General features: G+C 39.6%; 1 protein-coding gene across 2 annotated transcripts in view; it reads right to left on the bottom strand.

Moving 5' to 3' along the window:
* Positions 1-17,552, bottom strand: part of ARHGAP29 (Rho GTPase activating protein 29) — an 85,891-nt gene extending 68,339 nt beyond the window's left edge. Inside the window, exon 1 of one of the 2 annotated variants that reach the window (XM_065908418.1) lies at positions 17,394-17,552. The gene's annotated coding sequence lies outside the window, so the exon portion shown is untranslated. Of the gene's footprint in view, positions 1-4,900; positions 5,018-17,393 lie in introns of those variants that run through there. The other variant, XM_065908424.1, reaches the window with a different exon arrangement.

The raw sequence follows: 17,552 nt of genomic DNA, 5'->3' as shown, positions 1-17,552 counted from the left end.
CAACTGAGCGACTTCACTTACTTACTTCACTTTGGTGAAGTGTTAGTCGCTCAACCATGTCTGACTCTTTGCAACCCCATGGACTGAACAACAATACACACACACACTTTGAATTATCACTTTTCATCAAGAATATTTCTCTGTTGAAATTAAGTTCTAAGCATGTCCACAAATCTGACACATTTTGTTGTTATTTGGTCGCTCAGTCACGTCCGCCTCTTTGCTACCCCATGGTCTGCAGCACACAGGGCTTCCCTGTCCTTCACCATCTCCCAGAGCTTATTCAAACTCATGTCCATTGAGTCAATGATGACACACTTGGACTGAACAAATAAATATATGATCACTGGAGCAATATTTTTGGTAATTTCAGGGTGATATAATAAAAACACAATCTTTGTTATGAGAAAGACTGAGATTTGAATCCTAGCTGAATACTTAGTAACCTGTACGATTTGGTTACAGGCTGTGTGAAGATTAAAAGGGAACACAAGATTAAAAGACTTCACTTAAAACGCCTAACCTGGTACACAGCAGGAACTCAGGGAAAACCTTACTATGTTTCTGCTTCATCCTTACATTTTACCTTCCTGGAATTAAAACTCCTAATTTTGTTTATATCTCTTAAAATCTAAAAGGAAATGACTAGAGGAATTAAATTAGCTCAAGCATTATCATTGAAATACTTATCAAATGTTTTGTCTTGGATATTTGGACACTTTCAAAATGGTAGAATGACTAAGGACTTCTGTGAAATTTATAGTAGAAAGTTTTATGTAATATTCATTTCTGGGTTACATGCAAAATAAAAAATTGCATCATTTACTCTTTCCTATACATTGCCCAAATCCATAGATTTCCCTCCCCCTCCCCGATCTTTTACTCTATCTAATTCTATCTCTACTACCACACTAGGTGAATAACGGAGATTTCTTGTCTGAGCTACTGCTATTAATTTCCTAATGATTTCTCCACATTCATTCTTGTTCATTCCAAAGGTAGTGTCTCACTACAAAGGTATTCATTTTCAAAACATGAATCTCATCATGTTATTTCTCTGCCCAAAATTCTTCCAAAGGACAATGAGAAGCTATTGTGCATTACAAGGTTCAACATGAGATCTGCCTCCTACCTATCTCTGCAATGTCATCTGAAGTCCAATTCCTACTCAACACTCTCAGCACTCCGGCCACCCACATACCTCTTTCTCATTTTTCCAATATTTGTTTACTGTGACTTGTAGTGGTAAATAATTTTATAACAGCAGCTAGTATACACATTAAGTATGTTGTTTGTGTGTGGTGTACGCATGCAGGAATGCGTAAACATAAAACAGATTCTGGCTAAGGAGTCAGATGATGTACTCAGATGTTTTCTTTCCTGTTACACTTCATCTTTTAAAATGCCAGTTCCAACCCATCAAATTGCTCTCAGACTTACTATGGATTCTGTCCCTACAACCTGAAAAACACCAATTGTTGGACTCAACAGGGTCCTGTCTATACAGTTCTATTTGCCTGGACTAATCCTTCCTCTTTGTTTACTCATTCTGATCTCAGTTCAAAGAAACCTTCCTGGACTTCCCCTGCCTCATAACCACCACCGCCACCAAACTAGAACTGAATTTTCCTGTTGGATGCTTTATAGCATCTTATGCTTTCCATCACTGCACTTATCCAAGTTCCCATAGATGATTCATGTTTCCCTATCCAGACTATAATCTCAGGGAAATCATGAGCAATGTTTGCTAACCATGTGTTCTCTGCTTATAGCAGTATGAGGAATGAAAAACTCAAAACTGTCTGAATAAGTAACGATTTTGCAGAATGGATAATGAATAATAATGAATAAGCAATTTACAATGAATTTATAAATTTTATAATTTTACAAAGTTTCAATTAATTTTTATAGAAATAAAATGGTTAACTCTGGATTGCTGCAGTGTCTTGAAAGGAAAATAGAAATTGTTTTTAACAATCTGTCTCTAAAATAGTATCTTTCCAAAAAAAGGCATATAAAGCTGCGTAAAGACAAGAGTACAAAGGTGGATTTCTATTACTGCTCCTCTACTTCTGATTATTAAATAAGGTGTCCTGACACTTCTTCAATAACATTTCAAAGTCCTTCATTCTATATTGTTATCCTCAAATCAATTCTGGAAACACAATTTCTACATTTACTCTAGTTTCAAACCTATCTAACATTAATTCTTAAATGTTTAAATAACTTCTAAAATGAACTTAGGACAATTTAGGGGGCAGTATTATACCGAAGTCTCCCTTCAACAAAAACAAAACAACACTCAAGTGTCTTGTTTGGGTAGCTCTTTTACAAATCATTAATTTAGAAGACTATTAGCCTAATTATCACCTTTTGCAGCTTACTTAATAAAGCCATTCTGATTAATTTTGATGGTTTTTACTTTAGCAAATTAGAAAACTGGTCATTGTCACTGGTAAAAAAGATGGTTATAAATTTTAAAGCGTATGTCACAAGCTTCAAATAAAACAAATCATCCACCTCAGTAAAACTAATTTACTTCAAATGTCAAATTAGTAACTCAAAGTTATAGAGTGTTTCAAAAATGCTTGAACATTTTTAGTCAAGACTATCTGTAAACAAACAAAAGGATGTGAGGAGTCAGTATTATGGTGAGTAATGTACTACACTTTACTTTTACTATATACACTTTACTACTTTTCATATTTAAAACTAAAAAAAGGAAACAATACATTTGAAAAAAACGTTAACATAAAGTTAATCCAAACTTTCACAAAATTGAACTATGATTATGAGAAAGTTTGGAGGATATACATGTTCCAAGATCATCCACATTACTTTCTCATGTCCCAAAATGAACCTCTAGTTGGTGGGAACACAAAATGTAGTTACCAGATACTGTAATCGTAAAATTAATTACATAAGATAATAATACAGAAAGCACACTTAGCACAACGCTTGGTTCATCAAGAAGATGCAATAACTATTAGCCATTATCATTAGCAGTACTTTACTGCAGGAAATTGTAGACATACATAAGTAATGAACAACAAGTGACTTCATTACAACATATCTGTAAATTGTGACCATGAAATACAGGACTGGAAACAATTCCAGAAACTTCACTGACTTTGTAGAAGCCTACTAAATGACTTCCAAGTGAAGTTTGAACTGTGCAAACAGATTGTTGAGCAAAATATTTGTGAAACTCTTCTAAGTCTCTTGCATCTCTTCCAACTCCAAGTCATCAATATAAAGTCATCCACAGAGAACTGTGTAGCAAAGAGAAAACTACTGTGCAAAACTATTTTATCTGTATGTTCTAAATTCTAAGTAATATGTGCATCAGAAATGTGAATACGAACTTCTGGTACCCTGGAATGTGTTTTTTCCAAGACTTCAGTAGACTGCGTTTATCAAATGTTCTTGCCCCATGTTCCTCCGCCTCAAATGTCTCCTTACAGAAGTATTTTCATTTTAGGCACCCGGCTGCCTAATTGAAAAGTGAAACAACCTCAAATATCTGTATTTAATTCTCAATCTTACTATTTCTACCCTAGGAAAAATTGCTATATATTTTAGAAATCTGCTATTTCAACACAATTTCTGATTGGTAAGAATCTACTTAGAGATTTTTTTTTAAATCAGGAAAATTCATCCTGGAGGTTTTTGATTATGTTTTTTAAATGCACTCCTCACTAAAACAGAAGAGGGGAATGTTGAAAACTTTTATCAGTAATATACCAATAATTAATTTCTAAAGGAAGGCATGCAATACTCATACACTTCATTCCTGTGCAGTCAGAACTCAGCACGTTTAAAGAAGATGAAGCTGCCCAACCTCCCACGCCTCCAGAATGTCTAGCATTCCTGACGGGCAGGGCTCTCCCTAGACAAGCCAAAACTACCCAAAGCCAAAGACCACGTTCCCCATTCCAGGATTTAAACAGAGTGGGAAAATGGAGCAACCAAAAAGCGTGACCGGCATTGACAGCGATGGACAAGAGATACCGTCTCGGAGACGCCTGGACAAAGTGGAAGGTGCACTCAGCTCCCGCCTTTAGCAACTAACAATCCTGCTCTCCGAAAAGTTATAAGCCCAATTCCCTCTTGAGGAAGAAAGTCAAGAAAGATGAACATGGAGGCACAAGGTTCGTGAATTACTACAGCTGCAGTATGAAACGTCTCAGGCTTAAAAATTCAGCCGTCAAAAAGGCGGCGGGGGGCGGGGGGGGGGGGGGAGTCCAGCCCTTAAAACGTCCACAGCAGAATTGGGAGAGACCATTGAGGCTTACGCGGCCTCGGAACGAAAAACCCCTCACTCAGCCCAAAAGAGAGAGACGAGAACAATGCAACCACAGAAATCCTAAAATACATCGGGAATGAGACCCAGCTGAAGAGAGAACTGCTGTCAGGGCAGGTGGGGTAGGACGGAGTCAGATCAACTCTGTAGCGAAAGAGAGCACAGATTCTGGAGCAAACCTGCCTGAGCTGAAGTCACACTGCCAATTACTAGCCTACGTGTTCTGACAAGTTTTTCCCATCTGAAAAATCAATTAAATAGTCGTGGAATTCTCAGGAGGTTAAAATGTGTAGCGCACTTAGGAAACAGTATGCCGAACGTGGGATGCGCTAGGTGTTTGCTTTTATTATCTTCATCATCCGCTCAGGGCCGCCGCTCGTGCCCTCCCGGCTCCCCCTCCGCTGCCGCGCCCCTCGACCCGTCCGACCCCTCCCGGAGAACCAGGAGTCCTGGGGACACCGACCCGGCCCGCCGCCGCCGGTCATCAGCGCACCCCGCCGCCGCCTGGGCCGCCCAGACCGTGGACAACTCGCCGGTGACCCCAGTCCCCAGTCTCAGCCACGGCAGCTGGAACGAGCGCCGCCACCCGACACTCACCGCGGCGCTCCATCCCGCGTGCCGGACGCGGACGACCGCCCGACACTCAGGGCCGCCGCCCCCGCCCCCATCCCCCACGGCCCGCGGACGCCCGGCCAAGCCGCCGCCGCAGCGGCCCCTGCAGCTACCGCCACGACCGCGCCAACCCCGGCCGCCCAGCCCCCGGCCTCGCGCCTCCCGCCCCCCGGGGCCCAGCCCATTGGCCCGCACGCCCGGGGGGGCGGGGCCGGACGCGGGCGGCAGGTGGGGGCGGCCTCTGGCTCCGGCGCTCGGACGGTCAGCTGCACTTAGCAGGGAGGCGGTCCTGAGCGCTGCAGGACGTGTTAGCAGCCCCGTGTGGCTTGCGGCAGAACAGACGGAGGAACCTTAGGAATAGGTCACTTGATGACTACATCTGACAAACGGAAATTTCTTGGATGGGCAATCTACGTTTTTTTATGAGGTACTTCTTTTGACGACCTCGTTCCTCTCTCTCCAACTCTTAAGAAAACAAAAACAAGATCGCAGGTAAAAGTGTAACACAAGCCTGACTCCTTTTCAGAAAAATAAACTTCTTCAAAACCAACTAACTACTCTACCTTCTGTACAGGGTCCTATTTTCCACTTAGACCTATATATTACTTCAATTGCACTCTCAAACTCGCTTGGAATGAGAAAAAATTGTCTGAGAAATATGGAATGACTAAAGAAAGCAGCAGGGGCCGAAAGCACATAGGTTTCCACATCATTCTACTCAGGAAAACATGCCTTATCAGTTATCTTCATGCTGGAACATTCAGAAAGAAATGAAGAACTGATGGATAAACAGGGCCCATGGGGAGGGTGGCTATGGGTAGTGTTGGAGACAGAGAAGAAAAAAAAAGATCCACAGAGGGAGAATGCAGAAAAAGACAAGTGAGTGTGAGGAAGAAGAGTAGGAGGAAACTGGGCCTGCACTCATAGAAAGAACGAGCCAAAACCAAGGAAGACAGAAATAAGTGAAGGCAGAAAGAAGGTAATGAGAAAAAAAAGAGAAAAGAGCGACCACCTACTTCCAGAAACAGAAAAAGGAAGTGAGCATGATAGAGCCAACAAGTGAAGTAGCAAGACAGCAAGAAAATACTCACTGGCAAAGAGAAGAGGAACATCTCTCATATCTTTGAACTCTTTTACTAAAAACAATGTTGGGGAAATAAATCAAATTTGGCCCTTCAGGTGCTACTTTATAAAAGATAAATCTGAAAATGCTCAGCTTCTTGGTTACTTTAGCTCCACACTGGAATTTTCAGACTCAACTTACACAAAATTACCCCTTCAAACTTTAAAAACAACAGTATCAAGGACATGCCATAGATACTAAGGAAACCCTAAATCTAAACTCTCCTTCTGACCACACTTAAAAAGAACAATGTGCCATGGACTCTCACCATGGAAACTGATGATGCCCTGAACTGAAACAAACTAATGAGAGGTCAGGGATCCCAGGCCAAAAAGGGGCTGGAGCATTACAACCCTAATTAAATCATAAGAAAAGGTTTGGGGAAGAAATAGAAAGTTACTCAATCTCAAACACTCTTTTATATCTATTTTAAAATACCTGTATATCCGCATACAGAAGGAAATGGCAACCCACTCCAGTATTCTTGCCTGGGAAAGGCTAGAGTTTGGAGGGCTACAGTCTATGGGATCACAAAAAGTCAGACACAACTTAGGGACTAAACAATAATACATGGTTTCAAAATATGGATCATATATATGCTTAATATAATGCTTCTGTATATTAATAATTTTGTACTCTCTTACTCCATTATCACCACTTCCTTAAAGAGGATTGCGTTCCTTATTAAAGTTGAACTGACAATGTTGTGCCCGAGGTCCTCATGTGTGAGGTAGAAGCGGCGGTGTGAAAAGACAGAAAGGAGCACATGGGAGGGAGGGAGAGGAAAAAAGCCATGAGAGATGTGGGCGGGTGAGGAACAATTGTGGAGAGGAGAGAAAGAAGACCAAGAAAGATTCAGGGACAAGTTAAGGCAGAAAAAATAAGATGGAGACAAAATAGGGAAGACAGAGAAAGAGAAATAGGGGGACCACCCACTAGTAAGAAAGGGGAGAAAGACACTTCTCACACCCAAACAATTCTGGGCAAGTGATCCCAATTAAGCCCCTAGGTTGTTACTGGAAAAGATAAATATAAGAACCTCAGGCTCCTCAATTACTTGGGCTCTACTATCATTTGCAGATTTAATTTTTGAAAACATACCCATTAAACTTTAACTGTGTCAAGATAAAAAGTATTAACAATGCTGGGGACATCTAACAATCAAATGTTCCTTCAAATCCTACTGGAAGAGAATGATGCACCACAGACACTCATGATGGAAACCACTGAGGACTAAACTGAAGGACATCAATGGGGAAGAGAGGAAAGCATTTTAAAGCCATGGAAGGTAGAGGCAGGGTAACCCTTAGGGAGCTCAATAGAGGAAAGTCTGCCCCCTGGATGTGCTCTGGGTTAACCTCAAGACCCTTCCCACCAGATCTACCTTTAAACCATATCAAAACAGCCAACTACTGTGCACAGGACTAACAAGGAGTGGCTCCTCAATGAATATTAGACCATTAACTTATAAGTATTGTTATCTGAGGGAAATTTTGAGAAGTCTCTCAATCCCAATCCTTCTCTTCAATCTTTTAAAAAAATATATTCATTATCTGTCATCTTTTCTACTCCTTTTCCTTAGTAAGGAGGAACAGGGTATTGGGAAACAGCGAAAATGGTAGTTCATTTTTAAATTAAAGGGGTTATTTTATTAATTCCCCCTAATTTACATTTTGTTTAAAGAAATTTTATGTCACACAAGTGAGTTTCTAGTATGAAAAAGTACACTATTGAAACAATACCTTTCTGCAACTCCAAAATTTTTGGTTTATAATTAAATCATAAACCGTTTAAAAAAAAAGAAAAAGTAAAACTATCTGTATATTTATTGGAGAAGTCCAATATCTTTAAAATTGTTTTTACCATTTTACATTATTATTGTCTCAAGTGTTTTTCCCTTCTAAAACAGAAATTCTTATCCTCTGTGATGTTGCTTTTCTGTCGCTCTGTGAAACTTCAACTTGCATACTGTTCAAATCTTTTCCATGCGTTCTCTCCAGTGTTAACATTTATAATGAGTATTCCTATTTTTGCTGGGTAGGGATCTTCATATTCCTGAAATTGATTCTGTAGTTTAGGTAGCCTACTTTTCATAACAGAACATTGTTCCAAAAACACTTTACAGTGTCTGTAGACACCTCTGGTTCTCACAGCTGGGAAGGAATCGTACTGACATCTAGTGAATAGAGGCCAAGGATGTCGCTACACATCCTACCTGCACAAGAGAGCACCTCTCAACCCTCCTACCTCCACCCCTAACAAAGAATTACCTAGCCCCAAATGGTCAAAAAGTGTCAAGATTGAGAAACTCTGCTCGAGATCCAATTACCACTTTATAAGCAATATAGAAGACAACAGAATATGTTAAATTATATCACAGGATGCACTCAGTAAAGTCTAGACTGTGCACCATTTTATAGAGCAAACAACAGTTTCTTAAATAAATTGCCACTAAAATGATGAAAAGAAAATTTCCAGATTTTAAAAAAGTCTTAAAATTTTGAATACATCAATACAGGAATAACAGATCAGACTTGCCCTTCCACTATATTATTTTCAGACATCAGACTATAAACAGGACAGGACCATGATCCTGGAGAGATGGAATCACTAACAAATGAGGTGATCCCTTTAGTCACCCCAACCTTCTGCCTGGAGGCACAATTCTAGACCATGGAACAGAAGGGGGAAGCCAAACAGAGTGTGGTGCTCTTGTTGAGGAAAGAGCAATCATAGCTCTGGAATCTGTACAACAGAGTACCAGAGAGTTATAAGGTACGCAGAGAAAGAGCGCCAGAAATTTGCATAGGCAACTCCTTAATTTTCTTGCTGAATTCAAAGCTGTATATGTATAAGGTGAATCCCCACAAGGATAGACAAAGAATTTCCAAGGAGCTGTAGCTGAACAATTTCCAGGGCTCTCACAGGCTAGGAGACCTCTGAGTTTTCATCAGCCAGAGCAGAGAGACCTATGGAATACATAAGGAGAGATTCCAGAAGGACATGTGTTAGTAGTACATGTAGAACAGCCCTAATAAAATAATATTCTAGACTCACCTCAAATGAAGCTTCAACACAAGGCTTATTTTGTAAATTTCTTTTCATTTTTTTTTAAAAACTGACAAAAGTAATACAATTTGTGTGGCATTTACAACATACGTAGAATAGCAAAAAGAATCACAATAACAAAAACTAAGGGAGGTGGGAAATGCAAGTAAGGTTCTTACACTATATGTGAAATAGCATATTATTATTTGAAGGCATATTATAATAAATTTAAAATGTATATTAAATCTTCAGAGGTACAGTTAATAAGCCAACAGTAGTTATAAATGGAATTTCAAAAAGTTAGTCAATCCAAAAGAAGGCAGAAGAAGGAAAAGAAACAAAGAACAGATGAGGAAAATTAAAGACAAACAGCAAGATAACAGGCTTAAACCTCAATCATATCAATAATTACATTAAATATAAATACTCTATAAACACCCCTATTAAAAAGGCAGAGCTGGTCAAATTGGACAACTGGACACTCTCTAAGAAAGTAAGACTCAAATACATACTGACTTCCCAGGTGGCACTAGTGGTAAAGAATCTGCCTGACAATGTAGGAGACATAAGGGACATGGTTTCCATCCCTGGGTGGGGAAGATCCCCTGGAGAAGCGCATGGCAACCGACTCCAGCATTCTTGCCTGAAGAATACCAAAGGGGAGTCTGGCAGGCTGCAAACCCATAGGATCCCAATGAGTTGGACATGACTGAAGTAACTTAGCACAGACACACAATTACAAACTGCCTAAAATACAAAAGACACAAGTAGGTTGAAAGTAAAACATCACAAAAAGATACACCAAGTAAATACTAATCATAAGAAAGCAGAAGTAGTTGTTAATCAGACAAGGATAAAGAGTAACATTTTATAATAGTAAGAGTCAATTCATCTTAAAGACATGATCTTAAAGTGTATGCTCATAAAAATAGATGAAAAATATATATCAGAATATATAAGATAAAACTTGACAGAAATGTAAGAAAAAATAGATAAATCCCAATGATAGTTAAGATTTCAATAATCTTCTCTCATTAACTGATAGAATAATAAGAGAAAATCTGTAAGGATATAGAAAATTTAAACAATACTATCAATCAACTTGACTTGCCTGACACACATTTATAGAAAATTCTACCCAAGTGACAGAATACGCAGTCTTTTCAAATACACATAAAATATTCACTAAGATATATGTAGGACCATACAACTCCCAATAAATTTAAGAGACCTGAAATCATACAGTGTATGTTCTCTGACCCAAACAAAATTAAATATAGAATTAATAACAGTAGGAAAATCTCCAAATATTTGGAAATTATAAAATATATTTTTAAATAATCCATGGGTCACATTTTCACAAGGCAAATTTGAAAATAGTTTGAACTGAATAAAAATGAAAACACAATATTTCAAAATGGGTAAGTTACACAGTAAAAGCAGTAGTTAGAGAAATATACTGTTTTAGATATCTTATTAAAAAGAAAGGAGGGTCCATCTGCAGCAACATGGATGGATCTAGAGATTGTCATACTGAGTAAAGTCAGACAGAGGAGAATTATCCTATGACATCCCCTATATGCAGAATCTAAAAAGAAATGATACAATTGAACTTATTTACAAAACAGAATCAGACTCACAGAGAACAAACTTATGGCTGCCAAGCGGGAAGGATGGGGGGAAGAGATAGGGAGCTTGGGATCCACATGTACACACTGCTATATTTAAAATGGATATCAACAAGGTCCTACTGTATAGCACATGGAACTCTGCTCAATGCTATATGGCAGGCTAGGTGGGAGGAGAGTTTGAGGGAGAATGGATACATGAATTTGTATGGCTGAGTCTCTCTGTTGTCCACCTGAAACTATCACAACATTGTTAACTGGCTATATGCCAATATAAAATAAAAAGGTTTTTAAAAATAAATAAAATACTTGAACAATAAAGAAAGGAGGATCTAAAATCAATGATTTAAGCTTTTACTTCAAGCTATAAAGCAAAGTGCAAATTGAACAGAAAGTAAGTAAAACAAAGGAAATAATGGTAAGAGTAGAAATCAGTAATTCCTTTATTTTCTTGGGCTCCAAGATCACTGTAGACGGCGACTACAGCCATGAAATTAAAAGATGCTTGCTTCTTGGAAGAAAAGCAATGACAAACCTAGACAGTGTATTAAAAGCAGAGACATTACTTTGCCAACAAAGGTCCAAATAGTCAAAGCTAAGGTCACAAAGAGTTGGACACAACAGAGCAACTGAACACAAAAGATATCAGTGATATGGAAGACAGGTAACAGAAAAATCAATGTAACTAAAAGCTGGTTCTTTGAAAGGATCAATTAAATAGATATATATCTTGCTGAACTGATCAAAAAATAAAGTGAGAAAACACAAATTACTAATATCATGAATGAAATAAACAACATCAGTACAGAACCTACAGATATCAAAAGGGAAACAAGACTATTACAAACAACTTTGCCAAAAAATTCAACTCTGATAAAATGGAAAAATTTCTTGAAAGACACAAATAACCAGATCTAACACACAAAATAGAAAATCTGGGGTAACTTTATACGTACTAAAAAAAAATGGATTCATAATTTAAAATACCTCACAAAGAAAACTGCAGACCCATATGGCCTCACTAATGAAATGTATTGAACTAGATAAAATAGTTCTACAGAAACTCTCAAAAAATAGAAGAGTTGGAAAACCTCCCAACTCATTTTATGAGGTCAGTATTACTCTGATGCTGAAAGCAGACAAATATATTACAAGAAAACTACAGATCAAATTTCCTAGCACAGTATTAGCAAGTCAAACCCAACAATATTTAAAAGAAATAACACATTAGAACCAAGAAAGAATCTTGTCTCAAGAATCAAGCTTAGTTTAATAGTCAATAGACAAAAAAAAAAAAAATGTGATTGTCTTAATAGATGCAGAAAAAGCATCTGACAAAATTCTGCAAACCTTCATGATTAAAGCAGTCAGCAAAATAGGAATAGAAAGGAATTTTTTCAACCTTTTAAGAGGCATCTACAAAAAATCTACAGATAACATCTTGGTCAATAATGAAAGACTATCTGTGTTTTCCACTTTAAGATTAGGATCAATATTGTTACTAGGCTTCCCTAGTGGCTCACATGGTAAAGAATCTCAGTCTGCAATGCAGGAGACCTGGGTTCAATGTCTGGGTCAGGAAGATCCCCTGGAGATGGGAATGGCTACCCACTCCAGTGTTCTTGCCTGGAGAATTCCATGGACAGAGGAGCCTGGCAGGCTACAGTCCATGGAGTCGCAAAGGGTTGGACATGACTGAGGGACTAACACACACACTATTGCTACTGAAGGTCTTAGCCAGTACAAGAGAACAAGAGAAAAAAAATAGAACATATTCAGATAGAAAAGGAAGAAGTAAAACACTTCATTAAAAATTGACATGTTTGCATACCTCAAAAACTCCAAGAAACCTACAAATGAGTTACTGCAACTAATAAATGAATTTATAAAGGCCACAGAATGTAAGGTCAACATATTACAATTTTACTTCTAAATATTAGCAACAAACAATTGGACAGTAACATTTTAGAAACAAATACCATTTATAATAACATCAAAAAACAAGATAGTTTTAGGAATAAATTTAACAAAATATGTCTAAGATCCTAAATTTAAAACTATAAAACTTTAGTGGCAAGAAATTAAAGAAGTGACTTGATCAGTAAGTATGCCATGCTCATAGACTGGAAAACTCAAAACTGTTACAGACTTTCATTTTCCTCAAAGTGATGTGTCCTTTCAAGCAATCCCAAACAAAATCTCTCCTAGGCTTTTGTAGAAATTCATAGGCTGACTCTGAAATGTATATAATATGTAAAAAATCTAAGCAGCCAAAAATTTTTTGAAAAAAGAACAGATTTGGAAGATCCATAATGTCTGATTTTAAGATTTACTATAGAGCTACAGTCATCAAAACAATATGATATTATTACAGAGAGTGAAATAGACCAACAGAATAGTCTACAGATAGACCTACATATTTTCAAAAGGTGCTAAAGTAATTCAAAAGGGGAAAAGGTGTTCTTTCCAATAAATGGTACTGAAATAACTTGATAGCCATAAGAAAAAAAATGATCCTTACTTCAGAGCATATCCTAAAATTAACTCAACATGTATCATAAACCTAAATACATAATCTAAAACTATCAACCTTTTAAATACTGGAGCTGGAAGAGGCAACTTTATGTTTTTATAAGAAAAAGTTATGGGGGAACACAGCCACGCCCAATTGTTTATGTACTGTCAATAGCTGCTTTTGCCCTACAACAGCAAAGTTGAGTGGCTGAAGTACTATAGCCTGTAAGCCTAAACTATTTATGATCTGGTCCTTTAAGAATATGTTTCAGGATCTCTATTCTAAGAAAACTTGGATAGAAAATCTAGGGAACAATTTCTTGGACACAAAAAGCAAGAACCATTAAACAAACAAACAAACAAACAACTGGTTAACTAAACTTCATTGAAATTTAAAGCTTCTGCTATTTGAAAGACAACCGTTAAGCCCACAAATGGGGAGAAAATGCATGACAAAGGACTTGTATTCAAATTACATCAAGAACTCTTAGCTCAATAATAAAACAAACAGCACAAGGAATTAATAAGTAAAAGATCTGAACAGATACTTCAAAAAAGAAGATACACAACTGGGCAATAAGCCCATGAAATAGTCTCAACATCATTAGTATCAGGGAAACACAAATTTAAGCCACAATCAGATACCACTAAATATCTACTGGAATTCTCAACTTCAGCTAGAATGAAATCTGGATAGGAAGAATGTACAGCAACTAAAACTCCCACACGTTGGTACTGTATAAGGTACGCACCACTGTGGAAAACAGCCTGGCAGTTCCTTATACACATGGACATACATTTACCATAAAACCTAGCAACTCTACTCCCTTATATAACTCCTCAAAATGAAAAATACATTCATCCAAAAACTAAACACCAATGCATGCAGCAACCTTTTTCATGATAGTCAAAAACTGGAAACAATCCGAGTGTCAACAGATAAATGCTAACAGCCTTACAAGGGAATACTACTCAACAATAAATATCTATAACATAGCAAAAAACCATGGGTGAATCTCAAAAACATCATGCTAAATGAAAGTCAAGCACAAAAGAATATATGCTGTATGATTGCTTTTACATGAAATTCTAGAAAAGATGAACCTAATTCTTAGTAACAAAAAAGCAGGAAAGGCTGCCTGGTGACTGGGCTTGTAGTGTGGAAGGTAGGGGGAGTTCTGCATGTGAAACTTTTTTGAAATAATGGAAATGTTCTATATCTTGATTATGGGGATTACATGAGTGTATACAATTGTCAAAACTCACTCATAGTGTATAAAAATCTCTTATTATTTTAGTACTCAAGGAATATTAGATAAATTAAAAGTAAAATTATAAGGTTGCTATTCCCTTCTCCGGGGGATCTTCCTAACCGAAGAATGGAACCCATGAATCTTACATCTCCTGCATTGGCAGGCATTCTTTTCCACTAGCGCCACCTGGGAAGCCCACAAAACTGCAGGAAGTTCTATTGAAATAATCCCTGAATTCAACTTTCTCTCTCCCTTAATATTTTTCAAAATATTTTCCATCTTCTTCCTTAGAAAGAAAGTCTATGGTATTTGGAAACTTTCTCAAGGATAAATACTGGAGCATTTTTTAAGAAAAAGAAAAAACCTTACTTATCCCAGGGAGGCAGTATCATCAAAGGGCTCCTGCTTATCAAAGTAAAAGATAAAGACAAAGCAGAAAGTACAAACCGTCCACAAAAATCCTCATCATATCCAAACGTGTTGCTAACTCTCCTTCTTGTTTCTTTATACAGGGATGTATCTTTCTGTGTTGTGGCTCATCATTATACTGGAGATGAGGTGGGAAATCAAAAACAAAGAAAGTAGACTTCAAAGCAGAATCATGAAACTGACTGATGACATCCTTATATGTGTGCATTAGGATAACCAGCAATTCTGCCAAGAAGGATCCTTTGGCCTTCTATGCTTATGAAAATCATTCTCTTAATTGACTTCAATCTCACAAAAAACATCACTTCTTCCAAAAAGCCTTTTCATTTCCTCTACTGAAAATAAGTCATTCCTTTACTTTCCCATAGGACATTCAACATACTTTTCTCAGGTAACCCAAGATTTTATGTCTTGGGCCCTATTTATTTGAAATTACCTGCTTCTACCCAATAGACTGAAAGTTTTCCACAAGATCTTGTCTAACATAAAGTGGTTTCAAACTAAAGTTTCTGAGAGAATCCTGAATCAATCACCAATGGTACAGGAATGAAAATCTTTCCAGGGAACCTTTTGGTCATGAGCTTTGTTCAACACAGTACTAAGGACTGAGACCAACGGCAGTGATTGAAGCAGCACACATTCCTAGATCAAGGGCTTTTACCACTGGGAAGAGAGGTGCTGATAATTTAGTGGATGTTCTATTTTAGGGAGGTGGGTAAAGCAGGAATGACCAGCCACCATAGATTCCATGAACAGTGCTTTCTTCATCTCAGCCAGAGTTTTACTTCCTGCCAATTTGGGAACTGAAAATTTTTCAATTCAGACCTATCGTACTTCTCTTCAAATCCACTCTAGACTTTTTCTCAGAATCGGGAGACTACGGCTATTTGAACCATAAAGCTAATGAAGCTTAAGTGTCCCAGTTCCTCACTTGCTTAGTTCCTACAATCAGGAAGCATTTCTAAGTATGCATTCCTGGCAAACTGCCTAAAGAAATCTCTGAAGGGATTTAAATCTCCAAGACCCATAATTTGTTGCGATTTCTTTACTCATTCTAAATATTCACTTTGGTACTTAATTATGAATTCTTTTTCTTGAACAGGAAACTACAACCACCCCCCTCCCTCCATTCCTCAAACTGAACAAGGGGGCGAAGCTAATTCCCAAAAAAAAGAGAAAAGGAAAAGGTAAATGTCAAACAAATAGTTCTTTGGTTATTTTGGCTCCACTACGGTGTTGCAGCTTTCACCTCCTAACACTCCCTAAGAGATCCACCATTAGAGGTGGATAGGGGATGTCAACGACCAAAAACAAAACAAGAAAACAATCCATGAGGGTAGTTGGTAAACAAACCTCACCCTCCTCTCTAAAGAGGAGTGGTGATGAAAAAGAGAGATGGACCCTGCAAATGTCAGAGGGGGCTCAAAGACAAGGAGACTCCCTGGCTACTTTGTTCAAGGCAAAGGAAGGCCTTCCCTCGGGCCAAGGTTTGGGTTGTGGGATCCTGCGACAGCCCGGGAAACAAGCTCACAGGGATACCCTCTCCTGCTCTCCTCCTGGTAGCTGCAAGCCTCCGCCTGTCAACTCCTATTCTGCAAAGCACAGGGCTTACCCGAGGACCAGGCTGGGGTAGCGGGTGCGTGTGTGCGCGTGCGAAGGAACAGCTACAGGGGTGTGACAGAAGGGTCGGAGTGCCGCGAGAGGGAGGGAGGAGTGTGAAGAGCGACAGAGACGCACCGGAGCGGGGCACTTGGGTAGAACGGGAACTGAAGTGTTTTTCTACTTTTCATTACCGCTCCCCACGCCAAAAAATAAATAAATAAACAGCCGGGCCTAGGTGAGGCGAAATGTGATAAGACAAGACAGGCAACACGAAACGTCTAGTTATTTTACCTCAGCTTTCGTATTTGTCAGACAAAAATTTGAGAAGAAGGCACTAAACTTTCAAAAAGATTCCAAGTAGGGAACACGAAAGTGAAGACCTGGTTAAGGAAACCAAAAGTGGGGGGTGCGGGGTGGGGGGGAGAGAGCGTGCGGGGCAGGAAGGGTGAGGTGAAGAAGCCCCTTCCAGAATTCCGCTTAAAGGCGGATGAGCGAACGTGGTTAGAAAAGGGAGAGGGGCTGCAGGACATCGAGGGGAACCTGGAAAGGGAGGAAAGTCCGCCCCGAGAATCTCTCCCCAGATACTGGGACGGCGTGGCCTAAGTGGGGGCACCGGGGTCCGCGGGCCCTGCGACGCCCTCTCTAGCTCTCCCCGCTCTCCTTCCCCTGCCGCGCCCCTCGTCCGCTCGGACTCCTCCCGGAGGACCAGGAGTTCTGGGGACACCGGCCCGGGCCGCCGCCGACCCTCAGCGCAGCCCGCAGTCGCTTCCAGTTCTGGCCGCCGCCTGGGCCGCCCGGACCCTGGACGGCAACTCGCCGGTGACCCCAGACCCCTGCCTCAGCCGCCACAGTTGGTGCGAGCGCCGCCACCCGACACTCACCGCGGCGCTCCATCCCGCGTCCCGAACGCGGACGCCCGCCGGACACTCACGGCCGCCGCCGCCGCCGCCGAGGGCTGGAGCTCGCCGCCCCCATCCCCCACGGCCCGCGGACGCCCGGCCAAGCCGCCGCCGTCGCCACCGCCGCCCCTGCAGCTACCG

This window comes from Muntiacus reevesi, chromosome 1 (assembly GCF_963930625.1).
Source record: "Muntiacus reevesi chromosome 1, mMunRee1.1, whole genome shotgun sequence".
Lineage (NCBI taxonomy): Eukaryota > Metazoa > Chordata > Mammalia > Artiodactyla > Cervidae > Muntiacus > Muntiacus reevesi.
The sequence above is the reverse complement of the archived record's forward strand: the minus strand, read 5'-3'. Positions and strand labels throughout refer to the sequence as shown.